This window comes from Monodelphis domestica, chromosome 5, assembly GCF_027887165.1.
Source record: "Monodelphis domestica isolate mMonDom1 chromosome 5, mMonDom1.pri, whole genome shotgun sequence".
NCBI lineage: Eukaryota > Metazoa > Chordata > Mammalia > Didelphimorphia > Didelphidae > Monodelphis > Monodelphis domestica.
This window is the reverse complement of record NC_077231.1, coordinates 220,917,662-220,936,852: the sequence shown is the minus strand read 5'-3', so window position 1 is coordinate 220,936,852 and position 19,191 is coordinate 220,917,662. Positions and strand designations below refer to the sequence as shown.

Sequence of the window (19,191 nt, the reverse complement as noted above, 5' to 3'; positions counted from 1 at the left end):
GAAGGGTTTTCCGGAGATCTGAACTTTAGCTTTCTCTAAGCCGCCATCTTGATCAGAAGTCTCAATACTCTATTTTACATACATACATGTATATATCTATATATCTATAAATATATATATATATTTCCATCTTGTTCTATTCAACTTTCATTGACACTATAAACCAGCAGAAAGGTCCATCAGTGCTTTCCTTCTATGAGGAAAAAAAATCAATTTTCCATATAGAAGAGGTGATGCATGCTGAAAGAAGTGACAATGTAAAAGAGGCATGCCTTCAAGTCATTTTACTTAACATCATCTGGCCCTAGAATGTAAGTTAATGTTCATTTTTTTTCTTGCTATAGCTAATATCATAAGAGTAAAATCAAATCTATATCTATATATGTATATAGCATGTATATGTATACTTATATACATACATGTGAATATACACATATGCATCATTTAAGCATACGTATATATACACATGTGCATGTGTGTGTTCCCAGTGTAGTAGAGGGGAAAGAGACAAGGACATAGAAATTCCGTATTCCTGCTATTGCCATAATTCTGCAATGATTTTTCAGGTTGATAAGAATTTCCCCAAATTTTCAAGACACTGACAAAATGGTAAGAGCCTACAATGTAATCATTTCTTTCCATTTTCAGTTCCATTATGATTCCTCAGCTACTTGGTAAGCTTAAAATGTCAAGATTATTGAATCGGAATGAAACACAATTCATTCTAAAGTTGAGCTGTCTTCAGTTTCTTCATCATCACTGTCATCATTATCTTCAACACCAGCATCATCATCATCATCATCATCATCAGTATCATCATCAACATAAACATCTTCTTTCTCCCTCTTCCTCCTCCAACTCTTTAAAAGAACCTATTGGGAAATGGCACAATACAAAGTTCATTAAAGAGAAATCACAGGGATTCATGAGAAAAGGCAATTTGCCAACAAAGAAGAAACTGAAGGAATTTAACCACAGAATGAAGCATACCATTCTTCACTTAACTTCCTCTATTAATTTTTCTCTAGCGTAAGTGATATATACCTTTTTTCACAATAGGACAAACATGGAAATATGTATTGTATAATAAAATATGTACAACCTCTATCATATTGCCTGCCATCTTGGGGAGAGGGGAGAAGTGGGAGAGAGGGAAAATATGGTGTCAAATTTTGACACAAAAAGTGTCAAAATACAATGATTAAAAATTATATTGATATGGAATCTGGAAAAAAATGAAAGAGAAAAATCAGCCCTGGCATCTGATAGCTTAGAGTCTAAACCAATAACCCTAGCATGCACTACAATTAATAGACAAGGTACTTTTTATAGCATAGGAAAAAAAAAAGCAGGGATCCTGTCTGGCACACATTCTTAAAAGCTACAGTAGTTCTTAAACTTTTCTGTGTCCTAGATCTCTTTGACATTCTGGTGAAGCCTATGGATCTCTCTTCAGAATAATGTTTTTGAATGCATAAGATAGAATGCATAGAACTACAAAGGAAATCATTAATATTTAAATAATTACAAAAATGTTTATTGAAAGTTCACAGACTCAAGGTTGAGGCTCCTTCTAAGGCATTTTTTTTTTCACATGGCTATCTTAATCATTTTTCTGACCCACATGAAAACAAACCACCACCTAAATGTTTAATTTCATGGCAGAATCTGAGGATAAAAATGCCAATACATATGTATGTTCATCTTCATTTTGTCAATTTCACTATTTATTTATTGTAATCTTTAGTCACTTCCATTTAATGATGACTCCTGACATGAGGTCTGGTGGAATCATCCCTGCCATTGTCATGGAACCCAGATAAGAAAGCCCTGGAAAGGTGTCAGGTACCCTCCAGAGGGTAGGCTTAGTTGGTTTCTGCAGAAAGGGGGAATTTGTTAGATCCAGAAAAGCTATGTGACTCCATATAACCAAAAAGAAATAAAGGATGGTTTGTGACAGGATCATTTGAATGACTTGAAAATTATTGCCTCAGGGCTAATTGTCATGTACTGGGGTCTGCTTTTAATTAAGTTTCAGCCTAATAGTTTTCTTCACTAAAGAATTCTCTGGGGGCTTTTTGGTCTAGAGGTTCTTGGCCTTAGCAACATTGCTGAAATTGTGTTTCTTTTTAATGTATAAGAGAAAATACACTATATTCAATGGCCTAGAAGATATCTAAAGTATTTTAGCCATTAGCAAAATGTCCTTTAGTGTCTTTTTTTTCTTTATTTCTATCCCTATGTTTGATTTACCATGGCCTAGAGAGAATATTTAATTCAACCTTTCCATTTTACAGATGAGGAAAACTGAATCCCAAAGAAATGAGGTGACATGTCCAAGGTGATATTGTATTTTATAATATGTCAAGATTGTGGTCTTCATTTTCTTTCCATTGTGCTAAGGCAGCTTCTCTAATGCACTGGAGTAGATCCTATTCCATTATTTTAAGCTTCTTGAACATATAGAATGTAACAGAAATACACACACACACACACACACACTCCACTTTGCTCACCTGTAACTTCTATTTATTTCCCAGGAAATTGCTCTTTAAAGTTTTCCTTTGTTTAGGAAAAATGCAAAATTATGTAATAACCCATTCCCTTTTTTTAGATTTTATTTTAGATAATTCTCTTTTTTAATGTATTAGATATATAATAAAATCATAGAATCCCAAATTTTGAAATGGAAAGATACATAAAGGGTCATCTAGTCCAATTATCCCATTTAACGGAAGAGGAAACTGAGGCACAGGGAATTTAAGTTTCTCATCTGGGATCATATAGGCAGTAAGTAGCCAAGGTGGAATTTGGGTCTCCTAATTCTGGAGCTGGTATTCTTTCCATTATACCAAGATAACTCATTCTGTAAGCTAAACCACTCATATGCATGCATTAACTAATCATTATCTGATGTCTCATACTGAGTGGAAAATTAAGAAGAGCATTTTCTCACATCATTTCCCCACACATGTGCTTTTTTCTTTTACTGTGAAAAAGAAACTGGAGCTACTAGTAAAGTTTCCATTGGGACTTTCAGAAACATCAATCAGTTTCATAGTGGAAGAAAAAATGATTTGGTTTGCATTAAATACTTCCCACCCTAAACCCTTTTTTTAGACCTTGGGTAATTTCTTCCTTTAGGGAACAATTTTTACAAAAAAATCAGATGTGATTTGTGCCTTGAAGGGCAGGCAAAGAGTGAAAGTACAACCAATCAACCAAACAGCATGGGATAAAAGATTAAAATGAGGCTGAACCTGCTCTCAGAGAGCTTATATTCTATCAGGAGAGATGATATGTAACTTTATAGATCTGTTTATTTAGATATATCTCTATATCTATGAATGTGGATATCTATTTTATATATATTATCATTAATATCTATATACTTACATTATATATATACATGTATTTTTAAATACACTCATACATGTTCTACCAAAGGAAACTCTCTCTCTGTAAATCTATGTGTATGTGTATGTGTATGTATATAAATGTATGTGTGTATTCCGTCACATAGATATTTGTATACCTTTATAGTCTATAGTCTATCAGGGGAGGAGATATGTAACTATGTAAACATATTTATATAGATAAATCTAAACATGTGAATATAATTTTAATATATTCTATAACATAAATATCTTTGTAAATATTTACATATACATATATGTGTATATATATATATATTATCAAAGGAGATGGCATATAACTATAAAGGGATTTATGTATCTATCTATATACATTTATATAACTATAACTGTGTCTATCTCTCTATTATCTATCTATCCAATCTCTGTCTAGCTCTCTGTCTGTCTGCCTATCTCTATCTGTCTGTCTGTCTCTATCCAACCATCCATCCATCCATCCATCCATCCATCTCTATCTCTGTCTCTCTCTCTCTGTTTATCTATCTATCTATCTATCTATCTATCTATCTATCTATCTATCTATCTATCTGTCTGTCTATCTGTCTGTTTCTATCTAACCAATCAACAACCATCCATCCACCCATTCATCTACCTACCAATCCATATTTCTCTCTCTTTGTCTATCTGTCTCTATCTATCCATCCATCAGTCCATCTTTCTCTATCTATCTGTATTTATGCATCCATCCATCTATACATCAATCGATCCATCCATCTATCCATCAGTCCATCTCTCTTTCTATCTGTCCCTATCTATCTCTCTGTCTATCTCTATCCATTCATCCATCTAATTATCTATCTTGTATCTATCAAACTATGTATCTATCATCTCTCTCTATCTCTGTCTATCTCTATCTAAACAACCAACCAACCATCCATCCACCCATTCATCTACCTACCAATTCATATTTCTCTCTCTTTGTCTATCTGTCTCTATATGTCCATCCATTCATCCATCCATCAGTCCATCTCCATCTGTCTATCTGTCTCTATCTATCTCTCTATCTGTCTGTTTCTTTCTATCCATCCATCCATCTATCCATCCATCCATCCATCAGTCCATCTCTCTATCTGTTTATCTGTCTCTATCTATCACTGTCTATCTCTATCCATCTAATTATCTATCTTCTATCTATCTATCTATCTATCTATCTATCTCACTCTGTTTTCAACTATGAAAGTAATAATATGAAAGTCCTCTTGGAAACTTCAGCAACAGCTCTGATTTCTCTTCAAAGTAAAAAAAGTTCATATGGGGAAATGAAGTGGGAAAATGTTCTTCTTAATTTTCCACTCAGTATAAGATATCAAGTAATGATTAGATAGTACGTGTAGATAAATGGTTTTGGTTCAAGAATGAGGTATCTTGGTATAAGGGAAAGAAAACCAACTCAGGAGTTAGGGGACCCAGATCCTACCTTGGCTCCTTGCTATTTATGTGATTCCAGGCAAGTCACTTGAACTCCCTGAGCCTCAGTTTCATTATATAACTATAGATATAGAGATGTTGTGTCTCTCCTGATATAACATACACACACAAAGAGAGATCTTAATGACCAAATAATAGATATATGTATATGCGTGCATTTTGGTAGATAAAATTTATATTTATATACTCATGTATATTTATACATATAAGAATGTGTACTCTTATATAGATCTGTGTACCTGTATTAACTGAGTTGTTTTGGGTTGTTTTTTTTTTTTACCCAAATTTGGAGTTCATCAGTGTAAAGACATCCCAGTGAGTAAACTTCCTCTACCAAAGTAGACCAGTACCACTAATTTTTAGTTGCTTCCTGAAGTCTTTGATAGATTGAGGAACTTGGAAGCCAGTTGGTGTCAGAGGTATCAGTTGATCCTGACCCTTATTGGATCTAGGAACACTAGCTAGTGAGCACATTGCTTCTCAGGGGCATGTATGCTAAATAAAATATACACAAATTGGGGTGGGATGAAGGGAGGCACTGAAAGCCGGGTGATCAGAAAGAATTTGATGCAGCATTAAAATGATTGAGTTTGAACAAGTAGCACCAGTTGCTTGGCATCTGCTGGGATAGAGGATGGGAAAAGTAAGTCAGAAATCACTCCTCAACTTTTCCTTGCTATCTATCATCTTCAACCCTTCTAACCTAGCTCCATCCTGAGGTTTAATAAGAAGTAAGATATGAGAGAGATAACAAGGTGGTCCATGGAAAGAAGCATTAGGCTTAGAATCAGAAAACTCATCTTCATGAAAATTCCAGCCTCAGATACTTATTAACTGTGTGCTACTGGATAAGTCACTCAATCCCTTTTGTCTCAGTTTCCACATTTGTAAAATGAGTTGCAAAAGGAAATGGCATATCATTCCAGTATTTCTGCCAAGAAAACCTTAAATGGGATCATAAAAGTCTAAAATGACAATAATAAAAATATGATAACCTCTTTAGGTGGTGCTATTTATTTGGGGAGGGGGGAAACTTCTAGCAACGAGGTAGGTGAAGAGAGATTGCAACAATTTCCTAGTCTTTCCTTTTGATAAAAATGTATTGTCAGTCAAGGTTATTGGAGCACTGGACTTTGAATCAGAGGACCTTGATTAAATGCTGGCTCTGACACTGCCTCTGAGGTTAGTCTTTACAAAATTCTTTTGACCTCAATAACCTTATCTATAAGGTTGAGACATTTGACACCAACAGTTTCTTCCGATTTTATTTAGATCTGTGATCCTAAATTGCTTCATAACTCCACATTTTTAATCACTCCCCTATGAAAAGAGAAACTGAGAAACAAGATTAACTGTCATAAACTCCACCAGTGTGTTGTTCCCTGCCCTGTAGGGTGTACAACAACCTAATTCTCATTCATACAGTCTCAAATGCCAGGACAACTGAAGCAAATACCATAGCCCAATGAGTTCTCATTCTCCAAACTTTCCCATGCTTTCTCTTTCTGCCCTCACACTAACATGTCTACCGGCCACATCACTGTCTTTCCTTCCCTGTTCTTTGTCCTGTTTTTTTCCTGATGTCCCAAATGCTCTTCAGAGAACTGTAATCAGTTCTTTACAGCTGCCTTGGTGATGGGAATAGAATAGGGAGAGGACACTGCATGGGGCAAAACACTTGAATATTGTAAATTACCTGAATATCTTAAAACTCAGTAGAATGTAAACTCCTTGAGGACAGGGATTATTTCAAACTTTGTATACTCAAAATCTAGTATAAACACCTGGTACATAGCAAACACTTGTTTTTTGAAATGAAGTGAATCCCTCTCTACCAGAACCACATCATCCCATTCTTTTTTAATGTTTAATTCTATTCCAGGGACAATTAATAGTAAGTGAATAGTGCAAGGTAAAAGGCATGCTATATTGGTAGGCATTGAGAATACAAGGACATTTATGAGACAGTGCCTGCTCTGAATCCTTACTTTAAATAACAAACACCCAAAAGGAACGATGATAATCCTCTTACTTTTCATTTATACTATCTTTTCCCATTTAGCCACCCTGTGATAGGTGTAGAGGCACCTTTGTATCTTGATTTTACTGAAAAGGAAATTGAAACCCAACAGAATGGAGAAACTTGAGTAATTCACAAGAATTTAAATACTGAAATGGATTTAAACTGAGTTCTCCAATTCTAATTCTTTTTACTTGGTACTTCCGGTATAAACCTGAGTAGAACTATTACCCTTAAGGCATGATGAGACTTTAATATGTAAATATAACCACCTTAAAAAAAACCATTAATAACCTGAGATGCAGCCTGGTATTAGATTATAAGGTCTTTGAGGGCAGCAATTGTCTTTTGCCTCTTTTTATATCTCTAGTGCCTAGCACACAGTAGGTATTTAATAAATGCTTACTAAATTGAATTGAATAAAAGATGCAAAAATGCTGGCTCCATCATTGGGTTGAATTTAAAAAGATGAAATGTGATAGGAATAAAAGCAAAAATTCTTACACTTAGTCCAAAGAGTCAATTTCACTAAAACAGAATGAGAAAAGAATAATTAGATGCAATTTCCATGGAAAAGATGAAGGAAAAAGTCCCCATTTTAGGGGACAAGTTCAAAATAAATCCGAGATTATGACAGGCAAAAAAGATAATGCAATCATAGACCATATTAAATAACTCTCAGGAATAAGAGAATGATAGTGATCTTTATATGTCCTTTAGATTATTAAATCTTATTTGGATTATCATGTTTAGTGCTTCACCCCACACTTACCTTCTGTTTTAGACTTGATACTAAGTATTGTTTAAGGCAGAAGCTCAGTAAGGGCTAGGAAATAGGGTAAAGTGACTTACCCAGGGTCAAATATCCAGAAAGTGTCAAGCCACATTTGAACCCAGGACGTCCCATCTCTAAGCCTGGCTCTCTATCCACTCACTGCCCCTTGGACTTGATAGCTGAAGATTATAAGAAAACCAGAGAGCATGCATAGGAGGGCAACCAGAATGATTTTTAAAAAGACCCAAAACTTTTGAGTTCATATGAGGATCATTTGAAAAAATTGGGAATGTTTATCCTATAGTAGAAAAGACCAAAGAATAATGATAACTTTGTTCAAGTATTTGAAGGTTTATTACATGGAAGAGTAATTAGATTGTTCTCTTTCATTCTAAAGAGCAAAGCTAGTGATGAAGGGGGGAACTTTCAAAGGGAAATATATAGGTGTGATATTAGGAAAAACTTTTAAAGATAATACTTGTCATTTAATTATTTTTCTTTTTATAAACAAAATACTGACTTTTTCCCAGTGATTTCATCAATTTGCTTGGTTTAAATTTTTCCTGCCCTCTACAGTTGAGATGCTTGATTATTCTTTTTTCTTCCAGTTTTAAATTATTTTTAAAAGTCATATATAAATCATCCATGTGCCAGAGGCACAACTTAAATATAACTTCTCCTTCTGTCAAAGAAAATTGAGGAGTTAAGATCTACTTTGATAGTTTCCTTACCGAGAGTTCCCTAAACCTATGAAACCCTGCATCAGAATTATTTTTTTTAAAAATAGATCATTCATTCATTTAGAGTTTTTGGTGGTCTGTTGTGTAAGGGGCAGATCCAAAGATCCAGACTTATTATTTTTGTCATTGTCATCTAGTTCTTCTTCTTGCCTTCCTTTTCATTTGAAGCCAGAGCTTGGGTAAACTGAAATTTAGGGTATAGGCAATCCTAATATTTATAGATTAAACACTCCTCAGTTGTTCCTTAGCAACAACTCTAACTTAATGTGAGGAAATTACCGAGTAAAGAGTATGTTTAAAAATTGCTCTATTATGTTCAAAAATATGTTTAGAGAGTCTGCAGAAAAGGATTAGGTTTCTTTTAAGAATCCTTCATGACGAAGAACCAGTTTATAGACTGGGAAGCTGCGAGGGCTTAATGGGCTGATTTTACTTGTAATTCTGATATATTGTTTGCAGAGGAAGGCTCAAAGTAGTCTTGAACTGGAGCAAGGGTATGTTCTTTTAGAGTCACAGGCATGGAAACTCATTTGGCAGTAGTGCAGGGACTGGGTCCCCCAAAGGAAACATAACATGCTTCTGTGTGTGACTGTATATGCTTGTCTGTTTGTGTATGTTTCTATGGAGTCACCAAGTCAGTCTAGTTTTTAATTCTGCTAAATTGCATTGAGAATAAAACAGAGATATGATAACAATTTAAAAGCTGCACTTGAAAAAACAGCAAAGAGCAAGAAATGGATCAGACCAAAGTAGAGCAGTCTCTCTCCACCCCCATCCTAAATGTATAAATTTAAATTGTATGTTTCTTTGAATTTACCTATCTATCTCAATGTTGTTCCATATTTCTTCTTCACCTTTGAGTAGAAAGTAAGCTATATGAAGACAGGGATGGTTTGTTAGATTGAAATTAAAATGTAATGTGTTTAGAGGCCAGCTATATGTTCCACCTTGATATACAAAGCCCCCCAAAAACAAAGCAAAAATAGAAACAGCAGAAATAGTAGCCAACCAAAAGTTGAGACTCATCTGTCAGGATGGAAATACTGTCCTTTGGAATTAAAATATCTGTGTTATAAAATCTTGCCTCTAATGATAACCATTGTGTGACTCTGGACAAGTCATTTAGCTTTTCTGGGCCTCAGTTTTCTCATTCATAAATTGAGAGAGTTGGACCCTGTGAGTCTATATCCTAGCTTTCGATCTATGATCCTATAGTGAAGGAATTAGTAAGAAAATACCTTGCTATGCTTAATAGATTCAGAATAAGCTGATTATATAAAAGGGGAATAGAATAACTTATGAATTTGGCTTCTGAATACTTTAAAGCAATAATATATGAAAAAATGAAAAATCTTAAAATTTAAAAATTTGAGAAGTAAGAGAAAGATTTGTATTAAATTAGGGAATCAAATGTTTCAATTTCATGAAAGGGGAAAGAATATATATTTTTCAAAGTATAGGTTATAAACTAAATTTAATTACCAGAAAAATTTTAGAACTAATTACAAGGATATTTCACGATCATTTAAAAGATAAGTTTCAGTCAGTAAGAGGCATTATGAGTCATTAAAAATAGGTCATGAAAGAGAAATATTTATTTGCCATAGGACTACTAGATTGGTAGATCAGGGGAATGCCATAGCCATTGTGTATTTCAATTTCAACAAGACATTTAACAAAGCCATGATATGTTTGCATAAATAACAAGTTATATTATTAGAAATAAATTGATCAGTGTCAGTCTAGAAGGAAATATTTAAAAGAATGCTCTTTGGATCTTGGAACCATTCAATGTTTTGTTTTCTTTAAATAATGACTTGGATTGCTGTTCATACTTAACACATTTTCAAAGGACACAAAGTTAATATATTGCATAATAGAGTCAGAAATTGAAAAGATCACCACAGGTTTGAATTATGGGTCAGATATAAATATGCAAAATGTGATAGGGATGAATATACTATACTTAAATTGAAAAAAATCAAATGGATGAGGACAATCCATGTGAAAGTTTTTTAGAGTTTTTAGTGAATTGTAAACTCAACACTAGTCAATAATGTGTTATGAAAGGAAAGAAAGCTAGTATAATCTTAGACTTCATTAAAATTCAGTAACTGAGGAAGTATTAGTTTCATAGTTCAATGTATGTTCAGATCTATTGAGCATAGTTCTGATAATAAATTTTAGGAAGGACATTGATGAGCTAGATTAGGGGAATAAGATAATTGGACACAGGAATATGCTAGGAATATTTGAAAGAACTAAAAGTATTTAGTTTGAAGAAAATAAGAATTGGAAGATGTTAACTGCTACTTTCAAATATTTGAGAGCTACCGTAAGAGAAAGAAAACAGCTTGGCCTCAGAGGATAGAATTAGACTGACTGGGTGAATATTACAACCAACCAGATTTTTAGTTAGATGTCACAGAAATACTCTAAACAATTGGAACTTTATTTAAATTGCACAATGATTGGGACAATTGAAACTTCTACGCTTTCAAATTAGAGCAACTGGAAGTTGGATATTAAAAGAAATCTTCCAAACAAAAGTGAAATGTACTTTCTTGGTAAGTAATGGATTCCATATTTTTTTAGAGATTTTCAAGGAAGGACTAAGTAACATCTTTTAAAAATTTTTGTAAAAGGGATCCTTGTTCTTTTATGAATTTGATGACTTCTGAAAGACTTTCCTATTCTGAAGTTTCCTTATTATGTATGTGAGGCATTCTTTAGTGTTAGTTCCTCATTTTGGAAACTAGAAATAATTCTTTGTCTGGGCAAAAAAATAATTTGGAACTCAGGCAATGACTATCTCAACAATGTGTAAGAATAACAAATGTTGAAGATGCTATGGAAAAACAGGAACCTCAATGAATTTTTGGTAGAGGTATCAATGGTTCCAGTGATTATGGAAAGAAATTTGGAACTACATCCCCCAAATTCAATATACTACGGCTAACATTTGACACATTGATGCCAGTAATAGGCCTATACCACAAAGAGATGAAAACATATGAAAAGACCCCATATATACAAAAATATCTGTAGCAGTTCTTTCTGTAGTGGTTATGTCCTAAAAACCAAGGAGTTGCCCTTCAAATGGAAAATGGCTGAACATACTATGATATATGAATGTATTTAATGTAGTACTACTATAGGAAGTTTCAGAAAAACCCAAGACTTATTTAAACTGATGCAAAGTGAAGTGTACAGAACCAAAAAAATTTAAATAGCATTATGGAAACAAATACTTTTATAGACTTAAGAAAACCAGTCAATGCAATGACCAACCAAAATTCCAGAAGACCAAAGATGGTATGTGCTACTTAGTATATACTACCCATCTCCTGAAAAAGAAGTGATAAACTCCAGACGCATAATGAGACATACATGGTAAATGTGGTCATTTCTTTTGCCTGACCTTGCATATTTGTCACAAAGGTTTTATTTTTTAATTTTCTTTTCTTTTTTCTCATTGACTTAAAAGATAGGAAAAAAAATTTATGCAGGCTAAGAGGAAAAAAAAGATTAAGCCACCAAGTTGTTTAATAAAGGCAAAACATTATTATTAGTTTCTATTATGGAGAAGAAACACAAAGAAAGAACCCTGATATTGAGCTAGTTCATTGTTTTCATTTGGGAACTCTTATGAACTATTAGTATTGAGCAGGTATTAACCACAATTTCATGATCAGCTGGACACTTTGTATAAATTAAAGAGAAGTACTAATAGGAAGAGAAGAGCTTCTTCTTACATCCATGAACTTTTTTTTTCAAGAAAGCATTTTAAAGTTTGCAAAGCACTTAGTATAATTTCCTTAAAGCAACAAAACAGGATTTTTAAACCAAGACTTGAAGATAAGTCATCGATTCCTTGTTCAAGTAGTTTTAATGAAAAATGTTTTTTTTCTTATTTTGAGAGAAAGATGAAATTACTTATAGTCATGTTCACTTTTTGAATCCTTCTCTATTACTCCCTACTCTAAGGCAATGGAAAAAGAATAGCCATAACCTTTTTTTTTGTAAATAATATATCATTCATATAGGAAAATTCTTTTTTATGATTTTTTTTGGTCAGTAGTCCCCTTTTTTTTTTCCAAAATAGGAGGTTTCTAAGTAAAATCAGTTACACCTTAGGATACTAGATCTAAATATAGAAAGAAACTTAGAGTTCAAGCCACTCTTTTTTGTGGAGGAAACAAGCCCAGAAAGTGATTTTGCTTCCAAGAACCTAAACCATGGTCATATGACAACAAATTCAACACTTATGCTCCAAAATTATTTCAACCATCTGACAAAAACACTTGAAGACTTTTACCTGAAAAGAAAAAAAAAACTGTCTGATTTTTGAAGTTAAGGGAGAGGTGGAAAGTTACCTTAAATGAAAATATTTCATTGTCCTAATAAGAACTTCATCCACTACCTAGCAAAAATGTAGTACGTGTGTGTTTACAAAAAGAGAAGCAATAAACTTGTGAGTCACTCAGTCAATTGTCCAGAGAACATAGAATGGAATAAGGTTTGTTGTCATAGTTAGGGAGGGATGTTCTAGAGTGTATTACCTAAGGGCTTCCTGTCTATCAGTGCAGCTATCTCTTTTGTCCCCACAGATGTTCCTGCCACTGTTTGAAAAGCATTAGTAAAAGTAAGCATCTGATCAGTAAGTCATATTCCACTCATAAGATTCTGTTTTGCACATCATGCCAGTGCTAAAAATCTAGGTGTTATTGGGACTGAAAGGAATGAAAAGATCACAAATCCAAGGCAAAATTATGAAGAAAACTGCTTTCACTGGTTCACATGAAAAGAAGGCAAAAATGTTTTCTAATTAAAATCATATGAATAAGGATCACTGAAAAATAGCAACTGTCTAACAGTTTTCCGATAATGCTAAATAGAAAAAAGCAAAACAAAACAAATCTACATGCCTTTAACACTACAAGAAAATGTGGAGGTTGTCAAGAGGCCATTCTTACAGTCTGCTGAAATTTAAATTTTAATTATTGCTCTTCAGACTAATTCCTTGTAACTAATTGGTTTTACATACCAAAAATTCTCTCATTTCTTTTTTATATTTCCCAATGATTTCTACTTTCTATGCTCATCTCCAGCACTTGCATTGTTAACAGGGTAACAGGAGATAATGTTGTATTTTTTTTTCAGGAAGTTGTAAGGTTCAAAAAGTTTTAACTTAAACTCATAGCAGTTTCCTATATTACCACATTTGATGTCTTAGGAGTACTGAGACATTTTCATTAACTTGACAGAAAAAAAATATATATATATAATAAAAAAATCAGAGCACCTCACAGATTAAAATTCACTTTTTTAGTAGTCTCAGTTATCCAAAACACAAATAACCATCTAGAAATAAGTAAAATTGTTTCCAATCAGTGAAAAGAATTCAAACAGGCCATGTCCTATATGCCTAATGCATTTACTCATAGCAGAATTGATAAGGTCCTTAATTCAAAGTTTTCTGACTCTTATTTAAGAAATTCTTCTAATCTATTCAGTTACCTGGTTTCTTAGGCCCACATCAGATTAAAAGAAAAAAACTTAGATGGTGAATCTGCTGCGTGTGGAAGGCATATTGATAATATTAAATAGAAAAGAAAATAATAGTCCAAGAATAAAGGACAAGACAGAAAACTTAACAAAAAAAAAGGAGAAATAACAACAGTTAAGTACCAATTAGAGGCAACAGTCCAACCCACTTCAACAGTTACTGATTGCATCACTACATTACCACACAGTACAACTACTTATGTTCGTAATAATGATGCTGAGTCATTAAGAAAAGGCTAAATTTCATTCAGTGGCCTTTTTTCCAGAAGGCAGAAAAATATATATTTTTAGGGTTAAAGTTCCAATAATATTATGATAAATATGTAAAGGGTTAACTTTAGTTATCTGGACAATTCCTAATGGGAACTCATTTATTCTCTAACAATAGATAATGAACTATTTATATGTTTGTTGAGTGACCACAATTTTCTTTACCTTGTTATAGACAATAATATTTCCCAATCTCTGGTACATCTTCGGAATTCTAAACCATCTATGATGGACTTGGAGGAATGGAGAATCCCTACTGACTTCTGCTAAGAGGTGAGCTCCTTAACAGTAGATATTCTGAAGCACAGGAGATACATTAATCCACATGACCAATGAGATGTGTTCAAAGGCAATATTTATAAACTATTGTCTCCTATTGAGAAGATGGAAGAATTTCCTGGGACAAAATGTATCTACTGATATAAATATTTAAATATTTTATCTTCTTTCCTTTGTTTTATGATTGATTAAAAATATATCACTGCATCTATTGATATTCTTACATTCCAGTCATTTGACAGATAGCAAACATGATCCTACAGTCTAACTTTCTAAAAGAAAAGCAGGATTTCTCTAGGAGTAATAACTTAAGGGTTATTTCAAGTGATCATAATTTTGAGTTTGATTAGTCTTCATTTAGTGAGTTCTTGAGAAATGAGCCTCTTAGAGAAAGGATTACTCACATGGTATTCCACAGCTAAAGAAAATTATATATCACTGGAATATCAGGGTATAGCCTGATAGAGAGAAGGAATTTTAGAGCCATCAAGTCTAATACATATCTAAAAAAAGAATCTTCTCCACAATATATCTACAATGTATTAAGTCAGCTTTTTACTTGAAATTCACCCATTAAGGGAAATGCTCCAGAACTCTCAGAACCTTCAGACAAGTCTATTCCTACTTTGGATAAATAGCACTTCTTAAGAAGTTTCTATTTCTCCCCATAATTTCCACAAATTGTTTCTAGTTCCAAAATGAAGAACTCTAATTCCTTTTCCACATTAAAATTGTTCAATGACTCAAAGATCATTCCTTCTATATCTTTTCTTTTCCAAACCAAATATTTCAACTTCTCCAATAAATTTTCACATGACATGGATTCAAGGACTTTCACTATACTGATTGTCCTCATCCAGATACTCTCCACATTATCAATGGCTTTTCCAAATTGCATTATCCAGAACTGAACCAGAACACAGAAAAGTCCATTGCTTTCTTATTCCTGGAACTGAGATCTCTCAGAGTTGCAGAGGATTGTACTAGCTCTTTTAGCTGTTGTATCAAGCTACTGACACATGTTATCTCTAGCTGATCTTTCGGGGCTAACCACAATCTATTCCCTCCACAATGTCTACATTTTAGCCAAACTGATCTATTTTATGTCCTTTATTTGACAGCTTTCTATGTGCCAGCTGCCATGTTAATTTATTATTATCTCCATTTTATGGATGAGGACACTGAGACAAAAGAGGTTAAGTAATAACTCAGGGTCATACAACTAGTAAATGCATGAGGTTTGATTTGAACTCAGTTTTTCTTGACTCAAGTCCCAATGCTGTGCTTCCTCTGTTCCTTTGCAAAAAAGCACAGTTCCAGGGCCCCCTCCTATAAGAAATTGGTTCTTATTGCTAAGCAGACCTCAAACTACTTTAAATTTCTCATGTAACTAGTTTTATCAACTTAGCTATGTGTATGGATTTTTATCCAATCAATAAAAATGTTCCCTCTCTTTATATTCCCAAGGTCTCTTGCCGTGCCTGCCACTTAATAAAATGCTTGTGGACATTAAATGTGGTAGCTACGTATGTGCTTATTAGGTTAGAGGGCAGATGTGTTGGATCCACAGAAATGAGGTGAAAATAACAAGATGGTGATAACATTGGCATTTAAATAGAACTCCAAATTGGCAAATTGTTTAACATTATCTCCAAACAATGATCTCCCAGCAATTCTTTAAAGCAGATTTTATAGGAATTATTGCCATCTTTCAGAAGGAAACATGGAAACTCTGCATTCAAGCAATTTGTCCAAAGGTACACAGCTAGTCACTGACAGAGCCAGCGTTTGAGCCCAGACTTCTGTGATTCCCTCTCCACTCTTTGAAATCCCAAGAAAAGAATTCTCTTTGGTTTTGTGTGTTCTTATAATTCATACTATCAAAATATTCATAGCACCAAAAAAAATAGAACCAGACTTCTATCCTGTTAGACTTAAAGAGATCTTAGAGATCGCCTAAAATGGTCCAAAAAGACTGCCGGGGTAAAGGAAGAATAACAATGCTAGCAAACTGTGTTTGTGATTCACTAAACTACACACTGAATGCCACGGAGGTGTCCTCACTTACATCAGCTTTCTCCTTGCTAGTAACATTTTCTTTAATGCCAAGTAACAAAGAGAACACCCCAGGTGTGATGGCGTGTTTCACCAGGGAGAGAAGAGAATCCTCAGCAGCCAGTCAAGACTACCTACTGTTTGTGAGAGCTGTGCAGCCTGACAGCCTTGTCACAATAAACCTCAGAACTTCAGGGATTACTGGGGATGCCAGGAGTACAGGTAGGGTGTTGGCGTAGCCCTCTGTGTACCTCACATAGAAAGTGTTGAACAGCAGAGAGGTTTTTCAGTGGCATCTCTTTGTATGGCTTTCTTTCAAATGTTCCCTAGGCAGGTTTGTTTGATTTTTTCCTCCTTTAGGGATCAGTCTCCAAACTAAAGTTTGTGGTTCTCTTTTGAAGAATTGGAACTCTAAAATAGTTCTTTTCTTTACCCTGAGTCACTATAATGTTCACTTAGGAAGGTCATAAAGTAATTCAGGAAAAGAGTCATTCCAGGCAAAGAAAGTACTCTAATCTGAATCTCCTAACCTCTGATAAAAAGACTACTCTTTTTCTGAAAATTTCTTCTGCCATCATTCATTCATTCAGTCCACAAATATTTATTAGGTACCTACTTTGTGACAGACATTGTAGTAGGTATTTGGGAGATTCCTTTTGCTCTTGTCTTATTTAGTTAATGTCATTTAAAATTAATGAGATATATTTTATACAGAATCTGTAATCCCAGGAAGAATAGTATGATATATATTTATTGATATAGTTACTGAGATGTTGATCTACATATATTTAAATGAAAGCATCCACACTGTACCTAAATAGTCTAATTTTTTGATGATACATAACCTTTTCTTTGTGAGACTTTTTATGTCTTTGTGTATCCTAACATTATTATGATCATTTACAAAATTTAGATGTTTTTCCATTATTTTTGCTGGCAGTTAGATTTTTTTTATCTAAACTAAACTGTAAATAATTTGGATAGTAACTAAAATCTGAATTTTTAGTCTTATGGGAGAAAAAGGCAAGAAAGTAGGAAAGCAGAAATGAAGATTGACCTACATGCATTTTATATCCTCTTGTCATGTCTTTTAATAAGACTTTTTGTTGCTTGGTATAGCTATCAGTTTTATAGCTGTACAACTTAATGTTTTCTGTCTAGGTAATATAGTGTTTCTGATGTCATCAGACTTGGAAGAGAAAAAAGAACATGAAATCAAACTAATGAAACTTGAAAAAAATAATAAAGGTTTCTACTATGTCCTTTGCCAAAATTTTCACTTTAAATATTCATTTTTAAAAGAAAGAAAAAGGACAGAAAAGAGGGAAAGAACAGAAAAAAAGACAAGTAAAGACTGAAAAAGCAAAAACAGATTAGAAAAGAATTTTTAAAATAATTTTTATTTCATTGTGGGAATGACTTTTCAAAGAATTGCTTGTAAGAGTTTTAGAATGCATTTTGTTTATAAAATGAATTTGGAGTGTAAATAAAAATCTAAAAAAAAAAGGTTTTTAATCTCTTTGGTTCTTTACACTATAATAATCTCCTAATTCAGTCCTCTACCTCCAGTTCTACCTCATCAAACACTACTTTTTAACCAAGAGAAAAACAGTTAAATAAAATCAGCTTATAAAGTGATTTATAGAAATATCATGCGCCTATGTTTTGTATCTTTACTCCTACCACTTATTTACTTCTCTGTTCTTTGAAACCAAGATTAGTCATTGCATTAAAATCTAAGAAGAGCTGCATTTTATTTTATTTACAATATAAAAATCAGCACCTAAATAAATTTACTGGTTCTACTTCATTCACTCTATATCAGTTTATACAAACCTTCTTAAGTTTCTCATAATTTTTGCTATTCATCATTTCTTATGACATTGTGAGGACTATTGAGATATAGAAAACATAATTTCTGCCTCAAAGAGTTTAGAAAGGGATACTAAGGATTTTATAGAAGAAGGCGAAAAAAGTTGATGAGACTTGAAACATTGTCTCTTGAAGAACGGTTCAAATAAGTGGGATTGCTTATCTGTAGAAGACATTTTGAAAACCAGATAAATGCCTTCAGATATTTGGAACATTGTTATCTATCCATGTTGTGCCTCACGTACTGCAATATTCAACTCAGGTACTATGTTGGCTATGAAACTTTCTCTGATCCCCCACATGCCAGTGACAGTCTTCTCTTTACAATTACTTTCATTATATGAAAATGTAGCCTGGCTTGTTAAAATTTAAAATGTAAAATTATTATTCAAAGTTCAAAAAATAAATAAGCATTATTAAAATGTAAATAAATTTTCAGATAACATTCTTTGTAAGTTTGAGCTATACTTTTGAAGTAACTTTTGGAATACTTCACAATACATATGTGTTTGTGGTTTTTCATATATCTCTGCATTTATCTATCTCTATCTACTAACTTCCAGGCCACATTTAAGTCTGAGAAAATAATTCTTCCTTCTAGTTAAACCTAACACAGTGACTTTTCCATAATTTGAGTCTATGGAAAATCTTGGGGGAAATCTTTATCTTTGGCTGTTTTGCTACATTATGCATGACTGGAGAGTGGAAGATATTTAACGTTAGGCTGGTTCTTAGATCCTATATTTATGG

General features: G+C 33.3%; 2 long non-coding RNA genes across 5 annotated transcripts in view; one reads left to right on the top strand and one right to left on the bottom strand.

Moving 5' to 3' along the window:
* Positions 1-610: 610 nt before the first annotated feature.
* LOC103097234 (uncharacterized) lies at positions 611-14,121 on the bottom strand. Its single transcript, XR_473160.2, has 2 exons — positions 13,918-14,121; positions 611-872 (listed from the first exon to the last, which is right to left on the bottom strand). It is a non-coding gene; the product is annotated as an uncharacterized LOC103097234 (long non-coding RNA).
* Positions 12,945-19,191, top strand: part of LOC103097349 (uncharacterized) — an 86,618-nt gene continuing 80,371 nt past the window's right edge. Inside the window, exons 1-2 of one of the 4 annotated variants that reach the window (XR_001625045.2) lie at positions 12,945-13,042; positions 14,411-14,508. This is a non-coding gene — a long non-coding RNA (uncharacterized LOC103097349). Of the gene's footprint in view, positions 13,058-14,410; positions 16,792-19,191 lie in introns of all 4 variants that reach the window. The other 3 variants (XR_008912330.1, XR_008912332.1, XR_008912331.1) reach the window with 3 other exon arrangements.